The sequence below is a fragment of the Penaeus japonicus genome, unplaced genomic scaffold (genome assembly GCF_977035675.1).
Source record: "Penaeus japonicus unplaced genomic scaffold, GWHDUDI00000001_assembly GWHDUDI00000038, whole genome shotgun sequence".
NCBI lineage: Eukaryota > Metazoa > Arthropoda > Malacostraca > Decapoda > Penaeidae > Penaeus > Penaeus japonicus.
Genome location: NW_028234440.1, coordinates 2581344 through 2598843, shown reverse-complemented (window position 1 = coordinate 2598843; position 17500 = coordinate 2581344). Strand labels below are relative to the sequence as shown.

The window sequence follows — 17500 nt, the reverse complement described above, 5'->3', positions numbered from 1 at the left end:
GCAGGATATCTGCAGAGGACACACGCGCTACGTCTCTATTCATTAATTAAGGAGCCGAGTCGCCGGGAAGGAGCCGCGGAGTCCCTGATGGCCGTGACCGCTGAGTCCTGCTGGCGGGTTTATGGCGCCCCGCGGGACAGGCGATAACATACGCCACGCCAGGACAGGTAACGGTCGGGGGGAGGGGTGGGGGAGGGGGAGGAGGGGGCATATATCGCAGCCACGCAAATGCAGACATTCTTTTTTTTTCTCTCTCTGACTCTCTCTCAGTCTCTCCCTCTCTCTCTCTCTCTCTCTCTCTCTCTCTCTCTCTCTTTTTCTTTCTCTCTCTCTTTCTCTTTCTCTCTCTCTCTCTCTCTCTCTTTCTCTCTCTCTCTCTCTCTCTCTCTCTCTCTCTCTCTCTCTCTCTCTCTCTTCTCTCTCTCTCTCTCTCTCTCTCTCTCTCTCTCTCTCTCTCTCTCTCTCTCTCTCTCTCTCTCTCCATCGGGTTTAAGCACGACCCTAATAACCTTAAAAAGAAAAAGAAAAAGAAGAAGAAGAAAAAAAAACAAGCATATAGTACATCGACAAAAAAAAAAATCTTCGGACACAAAAAACTTTCTATCTGTTACATCACTCTGCCAACTTTTGTAATCTCTTCAGCATTATCTTATTATATTTTCTCTCCATCTTTCGTGTTTACAAACGGGTAATTGGCGTCCAAGGGAAGTGGCCAAACACCCTGGTATTTTGGGGAGCAGGAGAAAATGAAGGGAGAAAGAAAGAGAAGAAAAGGAAGGGAGAAGAAAAGGGGAAGGAAATAAGGAACAAAATAGATAGATATGTAGATAGATAGATATATAGATAAATAGGTAAATAGAGAGAGAGTGAGAGAGACCATGTGAGACACAGAGAGAGAAAGCGAAAGAGAGAGAGAGAGAGAAAGAAAGCAAGAGAGAGAGAGAGAGAGAGAGAGAGAGAGAAATAGAGAGAGAAAAACATCAGAAATTAATTCCCGGGCGGCGTGTGTTCAAGCGCGATCGCTACCTATGCATTAGACGCATCTCGGAGCTGCTTCGGCCCGTCATTGTGTGCAGCGAGAGTCAATAGTTACCCCACACGGGACTCGGCCCCGTTGCAATCAGGGGCTAATTTATGGGGATGCTGGGGGGGATAGGGAGAAGAGGGGGGGGAGAGGGAGAGGGGTATGAAGGGAGAGGGGGAGAGGGGGCAGGGGAGAAGGTCAGCGCGGAGCAATCCCGCCGCCCACTCTTCGCCCGACAGCGCCTCCCTCCTGGGAGCCGAGGGCGGGCGCCGGGCATCTCACCTCACCCTCTCCTCTCCTCTCATCTTATCTCAATCTCTCTCTCTCTCTCTTTTCCTTCTTTTCGTGCGGCCGAACATCCTACGTCTTCCATAATTTTGTTAAATCTCCCCTCCTCTCTACGTCCTTCCATCCCTCTCTCTCTTCTCCTCCTATCCCTCCACCTCTTCTGTCCCTCCCTCCCTCCCTCCCTCCCTCCCTCCGTCCCTCCATGCCCTCCTATCCCTAGCATTGCTTGCCGGAGGTCAGAGCCTCGCCTTCCTACGAGGAGGAGACAAAGGAGGTGCTCCAGCGGTCGTAGGATATACGGAGTGACACTCCACAGGGGCGTGGTGGTGGGAGAGGGGGGGGGGGTGGAGCAGACTCTAAAGGATGGGGAAAGGGAGGGAGGGAGAAGAGGAGGGGGACAGGAAGGGAGGGGAGGAGACCTGAGAGAGAAGAGGGAGGAAAAAAGGAGGAGGAAGAGGGAGAGAGAGAGAGAAGGAGAAGAAGAAGTGAGGGAGGCAGGAAGAGAAGAGAAGAGGAAGAGGACGGGAGGATGAGTGGAGGGAGGGAAGGCGAGGGGAGAGGGGGGGGGGCGAAGGAGGGGGTCGAGTAACAGGAAGGGGGAAGGGCGTGTTCCAGTCGACCAGCCTCGTCGCCACTCACTATCTGATCCACACACGTCAAAAAGAAACCTCTCTTCCGCCTGGATCTTTCATCCTCCTCCAAAGGGAAAAGAATAAAGAGAGAGAAAACAAGGACGCAAAAAGAAAAGAAAAGAAAAGAAAAAAAAAGGGAGTGAATAGAAGAAAAGACTTGAACAAAAAAAAGAAAAAAAGCAGCAGCCTTTAAGCCGTTCGTATCGCTCCCTACTTACAGCTTTCAGGAGTGAATTCGCAGTCGTGGTTAAGATCGAACTGCCGATACACGAGTCACGAGAGACGCCCGAGAGCTGGCGACGATCCCTTTCACGGCGCCCACGGTGAGCCCACACTCCCGTATCCAACCCCACGCCCTTTTACAGCCCATTATATTCCTCCATCTCCCCCCCACCCCTCCCTCCTTCCTTCCCATAATCCCCCTTCTCTACCTTCTCCCCATTCTCCTCCTCGCCCCCCCATTATATTCCTCCCTACCCCCCTCCCCTCAATCCCCCTTCTTTACCTTCTCCCTATTCTTCTCCTCGCCCCCCTTCCCTCCCCATTCTATCGTCTAAGTAAGAAGAGTTGATGCAAACGGGAGGTCAGACTCGTGTCCTTTTTCGATGTGCCATTAATACGGATTTCTTCGTCCTCTTCTCATTGTGTTCTTTCCCCTTTGCGATGTCTCTTCTCTCCTTTCTTTCCCTCTTTTATCTTCCATATTCCATCGCATTCTTAATTCTTATTCGTTTTTCTCATTATCTCCCCTTCGCCTCCCTCCTCGCGCGCTTCTTGCGGTGCCTCTCAAACACCCTCTTCCCCTCAGGCAGCGAGATCAGTCAGCGGATATTAATATTTATAAGTTTCAGTTCAGCGGCCTGCATAGAGCTCTCTCTCTCTCTCCCTCTCTCTCTCTCTCTATCTATCTATCTATCTATCTATCTCTCCCTCTCTCTCTCTCTCTCTCTCTCTCTCTCTCTCTCTCTCTCTCTCTCTCTCTCTCTCTCTCTCTCTCTCTCTCTCTCTCTCTCTCTCTCTCTCTCTCTCTCTCTCTCTCTCTCTCTCTCTCTCTCTCTCCCTCCCCCTTTCCTCCCTCCCTCCCTCTCTCTCTCTCTCTTTCTCTCTCTCTCTCACCCTCTCCCTCTCTTTTTTCTGTTTATCCATAAGTGGGCTAATCGCAACGCTCCTTCAGACCTTCCGAGACGGGGCCCGCAGCCGCCGCCCGCCTTGCTCTTTGCATTTGATTTCGCATTTGCTGATTAATTGAGACCGACGGAGGCCATCAGCGATCGCGCCGACGCCCTCCGAGGGGCCGAGGGGGGGGGGGGACGGAGGGAAAGGAGAGAGAACGAGGGAAACGAAGGGGGAGGAGATAGTATAGGGGGAGGAGGAAAAGGAGGGAATAGAGGGAGAACAATAATAGAAAGGATAAAAAGAAGGAATAGGAGTAGTGGTGGTATCCCGGACGGATCAAGGGAGAGCACCAGCAGGTCGCCGCAGGACCGCAAGCAGCGTCGCAGAAGGAGACGGAATCGCTCCGTCGAGGCGTTTAAGACTAGACGAAGTGCCATAATTCACTCCCCTCGGAGGCAGACCCTGACGAGGGGCTTTTTTCTCTTCCTTCTCACTCTCTATCGCCGTTTCGATGAACCGGAGGCTGGCTAATAGGGCTGATAACGAGCGCCGACGAAGGAGAAAAAAGCGTATCACACCCTGGTGATAATTATGGTTTCCTTGCGGCGGGATCGATTCCTATCTAGAAGGCGCGACACGCCCCTTGCCTGGACGGCGCTGAAGGGCGAGCCTCCTTAAGGATGCCTCTCCTTCCTATCCTACATCGGATCTCGCTGGCTTCTGTTCCTCTCTTCCTCTTATTCTCCAATCGCTCTTTCGCTCCTCCTCCTCCTTCCTCCCTCTCTTCGCTAACCCATACCCTCTCCCTCCTTCCCTTCCCTCCATTTGTCCCCGCTTCGCCTTCCCCTCCTCCTCCTCCTCCTCCTCCTCCTCCTCCTCCTCGTCCTCGTCCTCCTCGTCCTCCTCCGCTCCTTCATCTTTCCGTCACATCTCTCTCCCGAAGGCGAGCGGACCCGTTATCTGGGAGCGAAGGACCTCCCGTGTTGAGCGCCGTGGGTCCTACGCGTCTTAGGGGAGGGAGGCGGAGAGAGGGAGAGGAGAGAAGGGAGGAGAGGGAGAGGAGAGAGGGAAAGGGAGAGGAGAGAGGGAAAGGAGAAAGGAGAGAAGGGAGGAGAAGGAGAGGAAAGAGGGGAGGAGAGGGAGAGGAAAGAGGGGAGGAGAGGGAGAGGAGAGAAGGAAGGAGAGGGAGAGGGGAGAGGAGGATAACGCAGGTGACGAAGACAAGATAACAGACGAAGAGGAGGCAAGGACAGATAAAAGAAGGGAAGATTAGTATCAGGAAAGAGAAGGAGAAGGAATACGAAACGAGGGAGAGGGTTCAGCGCCCATAGCTCCCTCCGCTCAACAACCTCTCCCCATCTTGAGGAATGGCGATTGTTTCTTCCAATATCCTTATCGCTCGCCACTATTTGTCAAGAGGGACGGCGGGGAAGACCTAGGAGAGGGGAGGGAGGGGGAGGGAGAGGGAGAGGGGCGGGGGAAAGGGGAGGAAGGGTGGGAAAGGAGGAGGGGTCATGGAGGGAAGGGGGGAGGGAAAGGGGTAAGGGAGGGAAGGAAGGAAGGGGGAGGGGGGAAGGGGAAAGGGGAAGAAAAAGGGATAAGGGAAGGATGAAGTACTGGGTAAAGGGCTAGGGTTGAGGGCGAGAGGGAGGGAGGGAATGCCACTTATGACGGTGATATGCGGGTGTCCCGCCCCCTACACGGCCCTCACGTCGTCACAACTGATCTCATAATTACAGGCAGAAGGGGCCGCGCCTCAGGGACAGGGGCATCTTTTGGGGGCATTTCCAGCTACGGTGTTTGTCGTTGGGAATGATTTACAGAGATTAGAAAGACAATGAGAGAGAGAGAGAGAGAGAGAGAGAGAGAGAGAGAGAGAGAGAGAGAGAGAGAGAGAGAGAGAGAGAGAGAGAGAGAGAGAGAGAGAGAGAGAGAGAGAGAGAGAGAGAGAGGCGAAGCAACAGGTTCACTGGAATCAACAGGCGCATTAAATGCCCGGCCCATAGTTTACAAGCGCCACATTTACAACTGGTGTTTACTGCATTAACAAGCATGTCCGTGCGACGGCCCAGAGGACTCCTCGGGCCGCGCGATCGCCTCTCGCAGCGTGACTCCTCCGCGGCCTGGCGCGCGATCACCTTTCATCCCCGAAGAAGTTCGACGCCGGATGATTCGCTAATCGGTGGCCCGCGAGTCCCCCGGTGCGCTCGACATGTAGATTATTGATTCGGTTGCTTGGGTGAACATACGGTAGAGATGGGAGTCAGGATGCCGGACATGGCCGGGGCGGGCCGGCTAGGGGAGGGGAGGGGGGACTCGTCAGGGATCGGGGTCCCCTATGGTGGGTGGGGAGGGGGAGGGGGAGGGGTGGTCGCCGGTAGAAGAAAACGGGAGTGCAGGGGAGACTCTCGCAGACCGAGCTGTGGCGCGGGAGAACTCCATTATTTTACGATTGTTGGTTCTCTGCGGGGGCTGAGCGCGATGCAGGCGATATCATCTGCCCGAAGGCGGCGTCGAGAGGAGCCAGCGCCTTCAGAGCTCGCTGACGTATTCTAACGCGGACGGAGACGCGGAATTATATCTATTTATACATCCCGTTGCAATAAAAATATGTTTATTCATTTTTTCTTTGCGTCAACGGAGGGTTTTCTGACTCTGTTTTCCTCGCTCGGGACTGCAAATAAGCCGTAACGTCTTCATTCATTCGCGCGGCCATAACTGTTTCTCGGAGCGCTTCAAACCAGAAAAGTTATTATCCGCGTCCCGTGGCTAGAATTCCATTATGAACGATCCTTAATAGAGATTTTTAGCAAGGGCCGCTTTCATATCCTCGGCCGGGGCGCGGACGGCCTTATCGGCTCGCGCGCTACGGCCGAAAGTGCGCCGCCGCGCCGCCGCAGCCTCGTAATTTCCCTGTCAGAACGAGCGCCGCGCAACGGCAAGCGGACCCCGACAGGGATCTATATAATCTGGTTCATTTCGCCGCGGCGCTCTTATCAATTCATCCATTCAACTCGCCCCCCCTCCCTTCCCCCCCTCCCCCCGCGCCAATCAACGCCGCGTCGCCCTCCCCGTCAGCGCCTTCGTCTGTTTTCAATCACGAGTTGACGAAGACAAATCGGTCCCCTTGAACGTCCGCGTCGGGGGTCCCGGGCTCGATCTAAGATTTTTTTTTTTTTTTTTTACGCCTTCGTTCTCTCTCTCTCTCCTCTCTCTCTCTCTCTCTCTCTCTCTCTCTCTCTGCTTTTCATATACCTTCCTCTTCTTCTCTGTAGATACTTTTTTTTTTCAATTTCCTCATTATGCGACCGAGAATCTATTGTGTCAGAATGACGAATGCAGGCCCGGCGCGGAGGAGCAGGTGGACCGCTGATAAGGACAGCTCCGGACCCCCTATTTGTTCTCTCTCTCTCTCTCTCTCTCTCTCTCTCTCTCTCTCTCTCTCTCTCTCTCTCTCTCTCCCTCCCTCCCTCCCTCTTCTCTCTCTCTCTCTCTCTCTCTCTCTCTCTCTCTCTCTCTCTCTCTCTCTCTCTCTCTCTCTCCCTCCCTCTCTCTCTCTCTCTCTCTCTCTCTCTCTCCTTTTGCAACGAAATTATATCATCGCCTCGACGAGAGATAGATCGGCTCCTCCTGCGATAGAGAGCTTCATTCGGCGGGCGGTGAATTTGCATAATTCTGATATTCATTAGATTAGTTGGCTTCAATGTATATTTATGGCTGCGTTAAAGACCCACAAACGATGGTCATGAATTGATGATTTCACCTGCCGACTCGGCCTGCGTCGGCCTGCCGTGTAGCTGTACTTCATTCCTTAATTGCCTCACGAAACGACAGAACAACGACGACAATAAGGAGAAAGTTAACAAGAAGTAGAAAAAAAGAGGCAAACAACGGATTAAGAAAAAAAGAGAAAATTAACAAGTAAAGAAATCCTTCCCTAAAAAAAGAAAAGAAAAGAAAAATAATAAAAAAATACAAAAGTGAAAGATTAAAAAAATAGAATCGAGACTTTCTATCACGAAAACGCAATTTAAGATGTCCCCTAAATTAAGGATTGCGTTTTGGGGTTGGCTCGCGGCCATTAATCAAGAGCGGCGATCCTGGCTCTCTGCGTGGCTCCTCATCTTAATAACGTGGCGCAGAGGGAGAGGGAGAGGGAGAGGGAGATGCCACGGACCTCGGGAGATGAGCCGCTGCCTCCCTCGCCCATCAGCCTCCCCTCATCTCCCGTCGGCAAGAGTGAGATGATTCCTCGTTACCTCTTGGCCGAGATGACGGCCACTGCGCCCACAGCATCTCACGAGCGAGCTTTGGCTTGGTTGTATCTAAAGAGGGTTTGTAAGACTGAAGATGTCCTCTTAAGAGAGAGAGAGAGAGAGAGAGAGAGAGAGAGAGAGAGAGAGAGAGAGAGAGAGAGAGAGAGAGAGAGAGAGAGAGAGAGAGAGAGAGAGAGAGAGAGAGAGAGAGAGAGAGAGAGAGAGAGAGAAGAGAGATAGATAGATAGATAGATAGATAGATAGATAGATAGATAGATAGATAGATAGATAGATAGAGAGAGAGAGAGAGAGAGAAAGAACCCCATGAGATGTTAAACTTCAAGATCAGCCTGACGAAGCAGAAGATGAGGCTTCACCTTCAAGGTACGAATCGCGGAGGTTTCCCGACGGTGGCGCAAGAAGGAGAGATTTATTCGCCGTCACTCTGCAAGGTCTTCAGACGACCGCCCACCCGCCCACCCGCCCACCTGCAATCTCGCAAGGTAAAAGTCATGTACGCTCAGCCTCCGAGGCATCGCGTGGGGATGAATGAACAGAGGGGGGCGGAGGGGGGAGGGGGGGTCTTTCATGCATGATGTTGTGACGTCATCACATACTCGGACATCGTTCTGCCAAACGTCCTACATGTACCGTAGGATCTGTAGCCTACCGCGGCCGTAGGAGGAAGGACGGGGGGGATAGGGGGTGAAGGAGGGGGCGAAACGGCAAGGCGAGGACGAGGGGAGCAGAGAGAGGAGGCGGGGGGCGCTGGGGTGGGGGTGGGGGGAGAGGGGGGGATGACGTCCCATCGCCGCTATCGTGTTATCTCTCGCAAGGGTTCATCCATCAGCCCATCTCGCGGGCGGACTCGTGTTCGGGGCTACCACCGCGGCCGCATAAAAATTCATTTGTATTCCGCGAATGGGGACTTCTATGCCGCCAAAGGGAATTATAAATGGCTCAAAAGGGCCCACGAGAAGGTTTGTACAGGTGCTGCCGGGAGGGGGAGGGTGGGGGGGAGGGCGAAGAGGAGATGGAGAAACAGAAGGAGAAGGAGAAGGAGAAGGAACAGGAGGAGAAGTGAGAGGCAGAAGAAAAAGAGGAAACTGGAAGCACTTCGGGAGAAGAGGCGTAGGAGGAAGCAGAAAGGTTGAAGGTGACAGGGTGCAAAGGGAGGGCCAAGGGTGCCAGTGGTTAGGGTGCCATGACAGAGGGATATAACCTACCCAAAGGAGAGAGAGAGAGAGAAGGAGAGAGAGAGAGAGAGAGAGAGAGAGAGAGAGAGAGAGAGAGAGAGAGAGAGAGAGAGAGAGAGAGAGAGAGAGAGAGAAGCACCATCAAGATTAAGATTGAGTCCGAATGCAGAGTGATAAAAAAGGGGCGAGCAGGAGGGAGGGGGGCAGCCAGGCCGACGGGGGGTGTCTCTTAGGGGACGCCTTTGACATCTTGATCAGACACGAGGCTGTGGGCGGACGAGGGCGCCCACTTCTAATAGATGGGCGGTCGAGGGGCGGCACAGCCCAGCGGCCGCTCCGATTCCGCTCATTTCCGTTCAGTTCTCGGGAAGTGAACAAATCGGCCTCCAAGTCGATAGATAAACCAAAATCACCCTTGGAGACGTACCCGAATCGCACACCCTTTCGCCCTTAAACCTAGCTACCCTAAGGGCGGTTTTAGCGTGCAGAACGGCAGGGGCGTATGGACAATTAATGTAGAAAGAGAGAGAGAGCGAGAGCAAGAGAGAGAGAGAGAGAGAGCGAGAGAGCGAGAGAGCGAGAGAGAGAGAGAGAGAGAGAGAGAGAGAGAGAGAGAGAGAGAGAGAGAGAGAGAGAGAGAGAGAGAGAGAGAGAGAGAGAGAGAGAGAGAGAGAGAGAGAGAGAGAGGAGAGAGAGAGAGAGAGAGAGAGAGAGAGAGAGAGAGAGAGAGAGAGAGAGAGAGAGAGAGAGAGAGAGAGAGAGAGAGAGAGAGAGAGCGAGAGAGAGAGAGAGAGAGAGAGAGAGAGAGAGAGAGATTAAACTGAGCAAAGCGACCATAAATAATGATGAGATAAGGCGTCGATACACCGGGAAGAAGACAGGCCATCTGATCGTAAGGATAATTTATATTTTCTTTGTGGTTGCTTGGCCATAAACGCGGCAGTTGTTTGTACACAGATGGGATGTGAATGCGCTACGTCAGGGGAAGAGGGGAGGGGGGAGGAGGAAGAGGAGGAGGAAGAGGAGGATGAAAGGGGAGGGGGGAGGAGGAAGAGGAGGAAGGGAAGGTGGAGGAGGAAGATGAGAATGAGGAGGAGGAAGAGGAGGAGGAAGAGGAGGGGGAGAAGATGGTAGAGGAGGAGAAAGAGGAAGAAGAAGGGGGATGAAGAGGAGGAGGAGGAAGAAGAAGAAGGGGGATGAGGAGGAGGAGGCAGAGAGGAGAAAGGAGTGACATAAGATTTTTATTTATTGAAGGTGACCAGCGCGTGTGGGAAAAGGCGAGGCGACAGTGCCAATTTTTCCATATTTCCGAAAAAAAGTGATGAATCGGCGGCGGTGACAATGACAAGACTTGAGGAAACGAAAAAAAAAAGAAAGAGAGAGAGAGATAAAAAAAAAAGAAAAACATAACGAGCTAACGACCTGGCCAGTGGCGAGCGTGACCGAGTGGCGGTCGTAATGGCCAGGTAGTCGTGGTCGTCAGGCAGGTCGTGATGCGAGGGAGACAGAGGCGGCAGTGACGAGGCTGTGACAGATAAGTGCGCTTTGTGGCACTGAGGAAGGACGAGAGAAAGGAGAAGAAAAAAAGAGAGGAATAGCCGGAGATAGAAGGAAGGAAGAAATCATAGAAAAACGACGCAAACAAACAAATAAACACAACCTCCAAAACCTGATGCGAACCAAAATCCGCGAGAAACGCCAGTGACGTCACGACGAATCCTCCTCGTCACGCCAGCGAGAGATGACAGAGGAAATATAAAAGACCAATACGACGATATCACTCCAAGGTGTCGAAGAATAAGAATAAAGAGACAAAAAAAAAGAAAAAAAAGATAGATAGATCGCCCATCTGTAGGGGGAGATGAGCCTGAGCGGTTCCCATCAGAAGAAGAAGAAGAAGGGGCGAGCGAGCGATTAACCCCCTTCGCCATCGAGCGTCGCAGCCATTTTGCGATCCCGTCAAAATGTCTTGTGCAAATCGATGATCGCAAGGACCACGTGACGTCACTTTGCCTCTCCCCTTGTCCCCCTCCCCCTCCTCCCTCCTCCCTTCTGTCTCACTCCCCCCTCCCCTCCTACTCCTCCCCTACCCTTCCAGATGCACCCTGCCGTGAAGAGATGTTTTGTTTATGTTCTGGACATGATTACCGTCCTCGTGCTACATTCTCCCTACCGAAGGAGGAGGGGGGGGGGGCAAGGGCAAGAAAGGGCCATACGAGCGGGGACACCGAAGGCCGAAACCGGAACGATTTAGCAAGGGATTCTAAGCCTTAATGGAGGGCTGAGGTTTGCGCCCGCCACCCCCGCCCGCGGTCGAGCGCCGGCGAGACAAGGATGTATACGCACTTAATTACGACCTGAAACTGGCTTTTGGGTTTGAATGTCGGAGGGGCGGTTTTTCCGCGTTGCTGGAGGGACCGCTAAGGTCGCGCCTGCGGTTCCAACGATGCTAAATTTACAGAGGAAAACAAGACTAAACAAAAAGAAAAAAAAAGAAAAAAAAGAAAAAAAGCCATCAACTCAAGATCCTATCGTCCGCTCTGAAGACGGCACACGATCACGATAAACGGGATTGATCAATCACTTATCAACGGAGCCGGATCGGGGGCGGGCGGGCGGGCGGGCGGGCTGGTGCGGGTCCGTCCATCGGTGGAGGCGGCGAAGGATGCGGTCGTCCGCCGGAGATGAGGAGGAGGGAAGAAGGAGGGAAGAGGGAGGGAAAGGAAGAGAGAGAGAGGGAGAATGAGGAGGTAGAAAGAGAATGAATGAGGGAAGGAGGGAGGGAGGGAAGGAGAGGTTAATAAAGAGTTAGGAAAGAAGGAAAGAGATAGATAGATAGATAAATAGATAGATAGATATATAGACAGAGAGATAGATAGAGAGAGAGAGAGGCGAAGAATAGGAGAAGGAAGAAGGAAGAAAGAGAAGGAGTAAGAAGGAGGGAGACAAAGACGAGAGGGAAGCTGCAGTTGTCGCCGAAGCTCACCAGTTCTCTCTGCTCTGACCAAGGACGAATACAACGGGACTGGAGAAACCATAAGCGCGGGGGAAAGGATGGGAAGGGGGAAAGGGAGGGGGGAGGGGGAAGAGGGGGAGGGGAGGGGGAGGGAGGAAATTGGCGTACTCTAAATCCTTTAACCCCCCCTCCCCTCCCCTCCCCTCTCCCTCTCCCTTCTCCCTCCCCTCCCCCCCCGCCTCTCCAATGGCCTTCTAGCTCGGAAAACCTTTTCCTTCTCCTTGCAACCTACTTAACAATTTGATTGCAATCTCTACGCATTTCTTTCTTTCTTTATTTTTTTCTCCTTCTCTTCGGGAGAAAACGTCTAAAGCGAAATGAAAAACAAAACAAAAAACAAAGATGAAAAAAACAAATAATTAGGAGAAAATACGGTAGTCATTATGATATGTATATATACATATTTTAAATATCGTATATATTTTTTTTATTTCTTCTCATCCAAATGTGAAAATATAGTGAGATTCTTCAAGGAGGCGATTTCCGAGAGGGAAATTGTGTCAGTTACAGAATAAAGACATTTTTTAAAATAATGTATTAGAACATACATATCCAAAAAAACGTGTTTTTTATTTGTTTTTTTGCGTACTTCATGAGTCACGCGAGATTTGTGTGTTGACATCGGTATTTTTGTGGTTCTCAAGAAATCATGACTAGCGAAGGGGTGTGTGGGGTGGGGTGGGGGTGGGGGTGGGGGAGAAGGACCTCCATCCCATCTCCTGCCTCTCCCCTTCTCCCTCCCCTCCCCCCCCTCCACATGACAGTACCTCCTTGAGCCGATCATTTCCTCGTGACGTCATCATTCTCGCAACGGCACTGATGGCGAGCGTCTCGTGACGTCATGAGTACCGGAGGAATGACGTCACGCATATGATGTCACAGCCTCTGCGAGGAGCGTGACAGTGACGGTGACTCGGCCTCACCTTGAGCGGCGGCGGGAAGGCGAGGGGAGGGGGAGGGGGAGAGGGGAGGGGGGGATCCCGTGATCTTGTGACGTGGCAACTCTTATCTCGGTGTTTTATATACAGAGATATGTATAAATGATGAATTACTCATATACTATATATATTATATGTATATATATATATATATCTATATACATATATATATATATATATTTATTTATATATATACATATATATATCTATATATATATATATATATATATATATATATATATATATATATATATATATGTATATATATATAAATATATGTATGTATGTATATATACATACGTACATACATACATACATAAGATATATATATATATATATATATATATATATATATATATATATATATATATATATATATATATATCATATGAGTATATGTGCATATATATATATATATATATATATATATATATATANATGTATATATATATATATATATATATATATATATATATATATATATATATGGACACACACACATTCACATATTCAACATCTCATAAGATTCCGATCTCTCTTTCCTCCTCTAGAAGATCAGGGAAGGAGATGACTGGATAAAGGAGGGAGGGAGGGAAGAAAGGAAGAAGATTGGAAATAAGGAGAGAAGAAGAATAAATGAAGAAGAGGCAAGAGAGAGAAAAAAGGAGGAAAGAGAATTAAGATGGATGGAAGGAACAGAGAAGGAAGGGAAGAAGGGAGGAATGAAGGAAAGTATGGAGGAAGGGAGGGGGGATGAAGGGGAAGGGAGGGAGAATAGAGGGGAAGGAAGGGAGGGAGTGAGGCACAGGTGAAGGGGAGGATGAGGGAGAAAGTTGAATGAAACTCCTGCCTTTGCAATTATTCACGATGAACCACATTGCATGTCTGGAAACTCACTACCGCGACGGAGCGAGACAAGAAAAAGGGAATCCCATTTTGTCTTCTCTTTCTCCTTCTCCTTTTTTTTCTAATTTTATTCTTCTTTTTCTCGTTTTACCTTTTTAGGTGATATGCACGCCTGTAATGCGATCTCGACGGACAAAGCTGCTAATGTTACCACACAGATCGAGAGAGAGAGAGAGAGAGAGAGAGAGAGAGAGAGAGAGAGAGAGAGAGAGAGAGAGAGAGATTAAAGAGATGAAGAGAGAAGAAGAGGAGGAATAAGAGGAGGGGGAGGAGGAAGAGGAGGAAGGGGAGGAATAGGAAGAAGAGGAGGAAGATGAGGAAGAGGAAGAAGAGGAATAGGTGGAAGGAGAGGAATAATATGAATAAGAGGTGTATGAGGACGGGGAGCAGAAGGAGTGGAAGAGGAGGAGTAAGAGGAAGGAGAGAAGAATAGAGAAACAAGAGGAACAAGAGTGGAAGTTGACGGAAGAATGGAGAGGAAAGGAAAGAGGAGGGAAGGTAGAACTGGAATGAGATAGGGAAGAAAGAAAGAAAGAAAGAAAGAAAAAAAAAAAACTAAGTGAAAAGCAAGGAAAAAAGAAAAGAAAAAAAACGGACAAGACTTCCAAATGTTTTCACATTGTTAAGTTCCCGAAAGAAAACGAACAAACATTTAACTGGACAAAACAAGCAAATCAACTGGCACTTATATCTGCAACAACAAACAGAAATAATCCCCTTAAAAGCGAGAGAACCGCAAGATCCTTTTCCTTAGCCATTTTAAGCGTCGACCGTCATTGGTCATGCATGAAAAGCGTCAACCGCAGAGAATGGGAAGCCAAAGAAAACGGAGCAGCGGCCGGCTGACCACCCTCGTCGCCCGTTTTCTATGAAATCGCCCCACGCACATTCCATGTTCTTTTATCGCTCCTCGCGGCGCTGCAGGGGGGACTAAACAGCTCGCATCACGGCTATCAGTCTCACCCATGTGCGCCCACACCCTGGCTGCACGGCTGCTCTCACCTGTCCCCCATGTGTCGGACGCCTAATTAACAGTAATACCTGAAGGGGCCGCGATAAGGCGTGTTGGAGGGACGCGAGGAGGGGGCGGAGGGGGAGGGGGAGGGGGAGGGAGAGAAGCCGGCAGGGCCACTTGCAATTAAGCATAAAAAGAAGAAGGTAAAAGAGCGATTCAAATTGAGGCGAAACATTAGTTTGAGAAGGAGTGATACTGATTTGTTAAATATATATGCGAATAAAAACTTGAACCGGGATGAAATCAGACAGAGAGAGAGAGAGAGAGAGAGAGAGAGAGAGAGAGAGAGAGAGAGAGAGAGAGAGAGAGAGAGAGAGAGAGAGAGAGAGAGAGAGAGAGAGAGAGAGAGAGAGAGAGAGAGAGAAGAGGAAGAAAGGGACACAAAATACCACTTACTCCCTCGCTGTCCAATCAATTTTTAGTTTTGTTTCACTCTACCAAGTCTGACCTCAAACGCCCTCCATCCTTCCCTCCTCCCAACTCTCCCCTTCCCTTCACCCGTTCTTCCTCTCCTCCCTAATGCCCAACACCCCTCTCCTCTCCTCTCCTCCTCTCCTATTCCTCCCCTCGTCTCCCCCTCCTATTCCTCTCCTCCTCCCCCCCTCCTCCTCTCCCCTCCCCCTCCTATTCCTCCAGTTAGTCGCTGGAGAAGCAGAAAGAGAGACGAGTAGGTCCGCTCTCCGAAAACATTCGCACTAATCACGGACAAACTCTGCATCGAATTTTGCTCAGTATGACTTGCATGCTAAATGAAAGGTTTCTTCCTCCCGCCCGTGAACCGAGACATATTCGGAAGGTTTGTATAGACGGAGAAAAGAGATTTTTTTTCTTCTTTTTTGGGGGAGGGGGGAGGGGAGGGAGGGGAGTTCCTTGTAGATCCTGCGTGCACCCTCGCTCGCTCAGGTAAGGGAGGCGCTAATTTCCTTCTCCTGTTATCTTGTCTTACTCTCCGACGCCCCTTTCTCTTCTTCCTTGTTTGTCGTTTTGTTCTCTCTCGATTTTTATTGTTGTATTTCTTGTTCTTGCTCTCTCGCAGTCTATATATCCCTCTCTCTATTTGCCTATAATTATTTATCTCCCTCTTTCTTTCTCTCCCTCTCTCTTTCTCTCTCTCTCTCTGTCTCCCTTTCTACTCCCTCCTCACTAACCAACACCCTTTAGCTAAAACGCATCCAATATTTCGCGTCCAACGTCCACCCGGGGTCCTCCCCCTCCCCCCCTCCCCCTCCCCCTCCCCTCCTCCTTCGCCTCCTTCGACCACTTCATCTCCGTAAACGCTCCAAAGGAGGAAGTGAATGGGCACGGCTGCGTAGACTGATGAGGTGCACATGTGTGTACGTCCGTGTGTACCTTTGTGCGTCATGATTTCGGTCAGCGTCAATTATGGGGATGATTACATGGCCGCTCTGGGTGGCCGCGTCCGAACGAGTGCGCGCGGCCTTCGTCTGCGCCGGATTAGAGATGCAAAAATGCGATTGCGTTTTGCCTAAATTTCCTCCCACCTCCAGCTCTTGTTCCAACAAACACCCAAGCACTGCTCGCTTATCCCGCGCACAAATTAGCAGGGGGGAAATAATAGTTTGCTTAATTAAGGAGCCATTAATTAGCGGGATTCGACACGTCCGCTCGTCCGCAATCTCGGCCGACATCATAATCCGGCGGCTCGCCAAAAGCGACGCGGCGCCCTCCCAAGCCGGCCCCGCGCGCGCCTCCGGAACATCAGATAAGCAGTCACACTCCCAAAGTGAACTTGTTCGTGCGCTATCAATATGAAGTCAACTCGAGGTCCTCCGTCGTAAACGTATGCGAGGGGCGATTGCGGCGGCGCGGCGGCGGCGAGTGCGGGTCGCGGAGATGGCGTTGCAGCGGCTTAGGCGAGGGCGAGGGCGGCGACGGGGGCGGGCGTCGAGGGTGGGCGTCGAGGGCGGTCGTGCAGCGGCGTCTTCGGTGGCGCAATTAGCTGGCCAAACACCCTAGGGACTCAGGTGCGCTTGGCGGCTCGGCGTCCGCAGGGACAACGTCGGACAGGCGGTTTTCATTCTTGCTTTAGTCTTATCATACTCTACTGTAGCTTTTCTTCATCCCCTCCCCCCCTCTCTCTCTCTGACAGTCTTATTCTCCCCCATCTCCTCCTCCGTCTTTCTCCATCTCCCCTTCTCCCCTTCTCCCTCTCGTCCCTTCTCCCCCTCTCTCCCTCCCTCCGCGTGTGTCTTCCTCCATCACGAGTCCTTGTAATTAGGTGAAAGAGTCAACCCGAGGTCCGACATGTGAAGTGTTTACGATCTCTCTGAGTCACACGGACCCACTCGGGCATTCCGACAATGCCCTTTGTGCGGGAGGCGCTGGCTGGCTGGCTCGCTCGGGCGCTCTCGCCGCTCCTCCGACCCGCCTCGGCTTCATGGCCTGCTTTTTAAATGTATTTTTTTTATGTCTTATATTATATATTATCTTAAACTTTTATTTTTTATGTATGCATTGATTGAATAGAATTACAGAAAAAACGAGAATTTGTCGCTGTCGTGCTCACGGCTTACTTTTTTTTATCATCCTTCTTTTTTAATTTTATGCTTCCATTCTCTTGTTTCACTGTGTCTTTAAATTATATGGCTAAGCAGGTAGACGAGTGAATGAATAAGTAACCCCTTAATTTCTTTCTTTTTTTCTATTTGTTTTTGCTTCAATCTTTCTACTTTATTAAAAAAGAAAGAAAAAAATCCTTCCCTACTTTCTGTTTTTTTTTCTCATTCAACTCTTCAAGAATAAGAGAGAGAAAAAAAAAGAAAACGAAGAAAGAAGAGAGAAGAAAAGACAGAAGAAGAAGAAAAAAAATAAAGGTAAAAAAGATGTCTGACCAGAGACCGGAAATGAACAATGATCACGAGTGCCTTTTCATTCTGATTTTTATTTGTCTTTTTAAAACATTTTTTTCATTCGGATTTTTTTTTTATCTTTATTCTTATCATTTATTGTGTTCATTCCAAGGAATGAGACAATGCACAATGACATATATAGTGACTTATAAGATTCTGAAGGTCTGACAACAATCTAACAATCGGTGTCATGTAAAATATATACAGAGGGAAGAAAGAAATGAATGGAGGAATAATGATAAA

General features: G+C 50.2%; 1 protein-coding gene across 18 annotated transcripts in view; it reads right to left on the bottom strand.

Moving 5' to 3' along the window:
• The window catches only part of LOC122259888 (uncharacterized), a 205668-nt gene that overhangs the window by 173094 nt on the left and 15074 nt on the right, over nucleotides 1–17500 (bottom strand). The gene's annotated exons all lie outside the window — the stretch shown is intronic.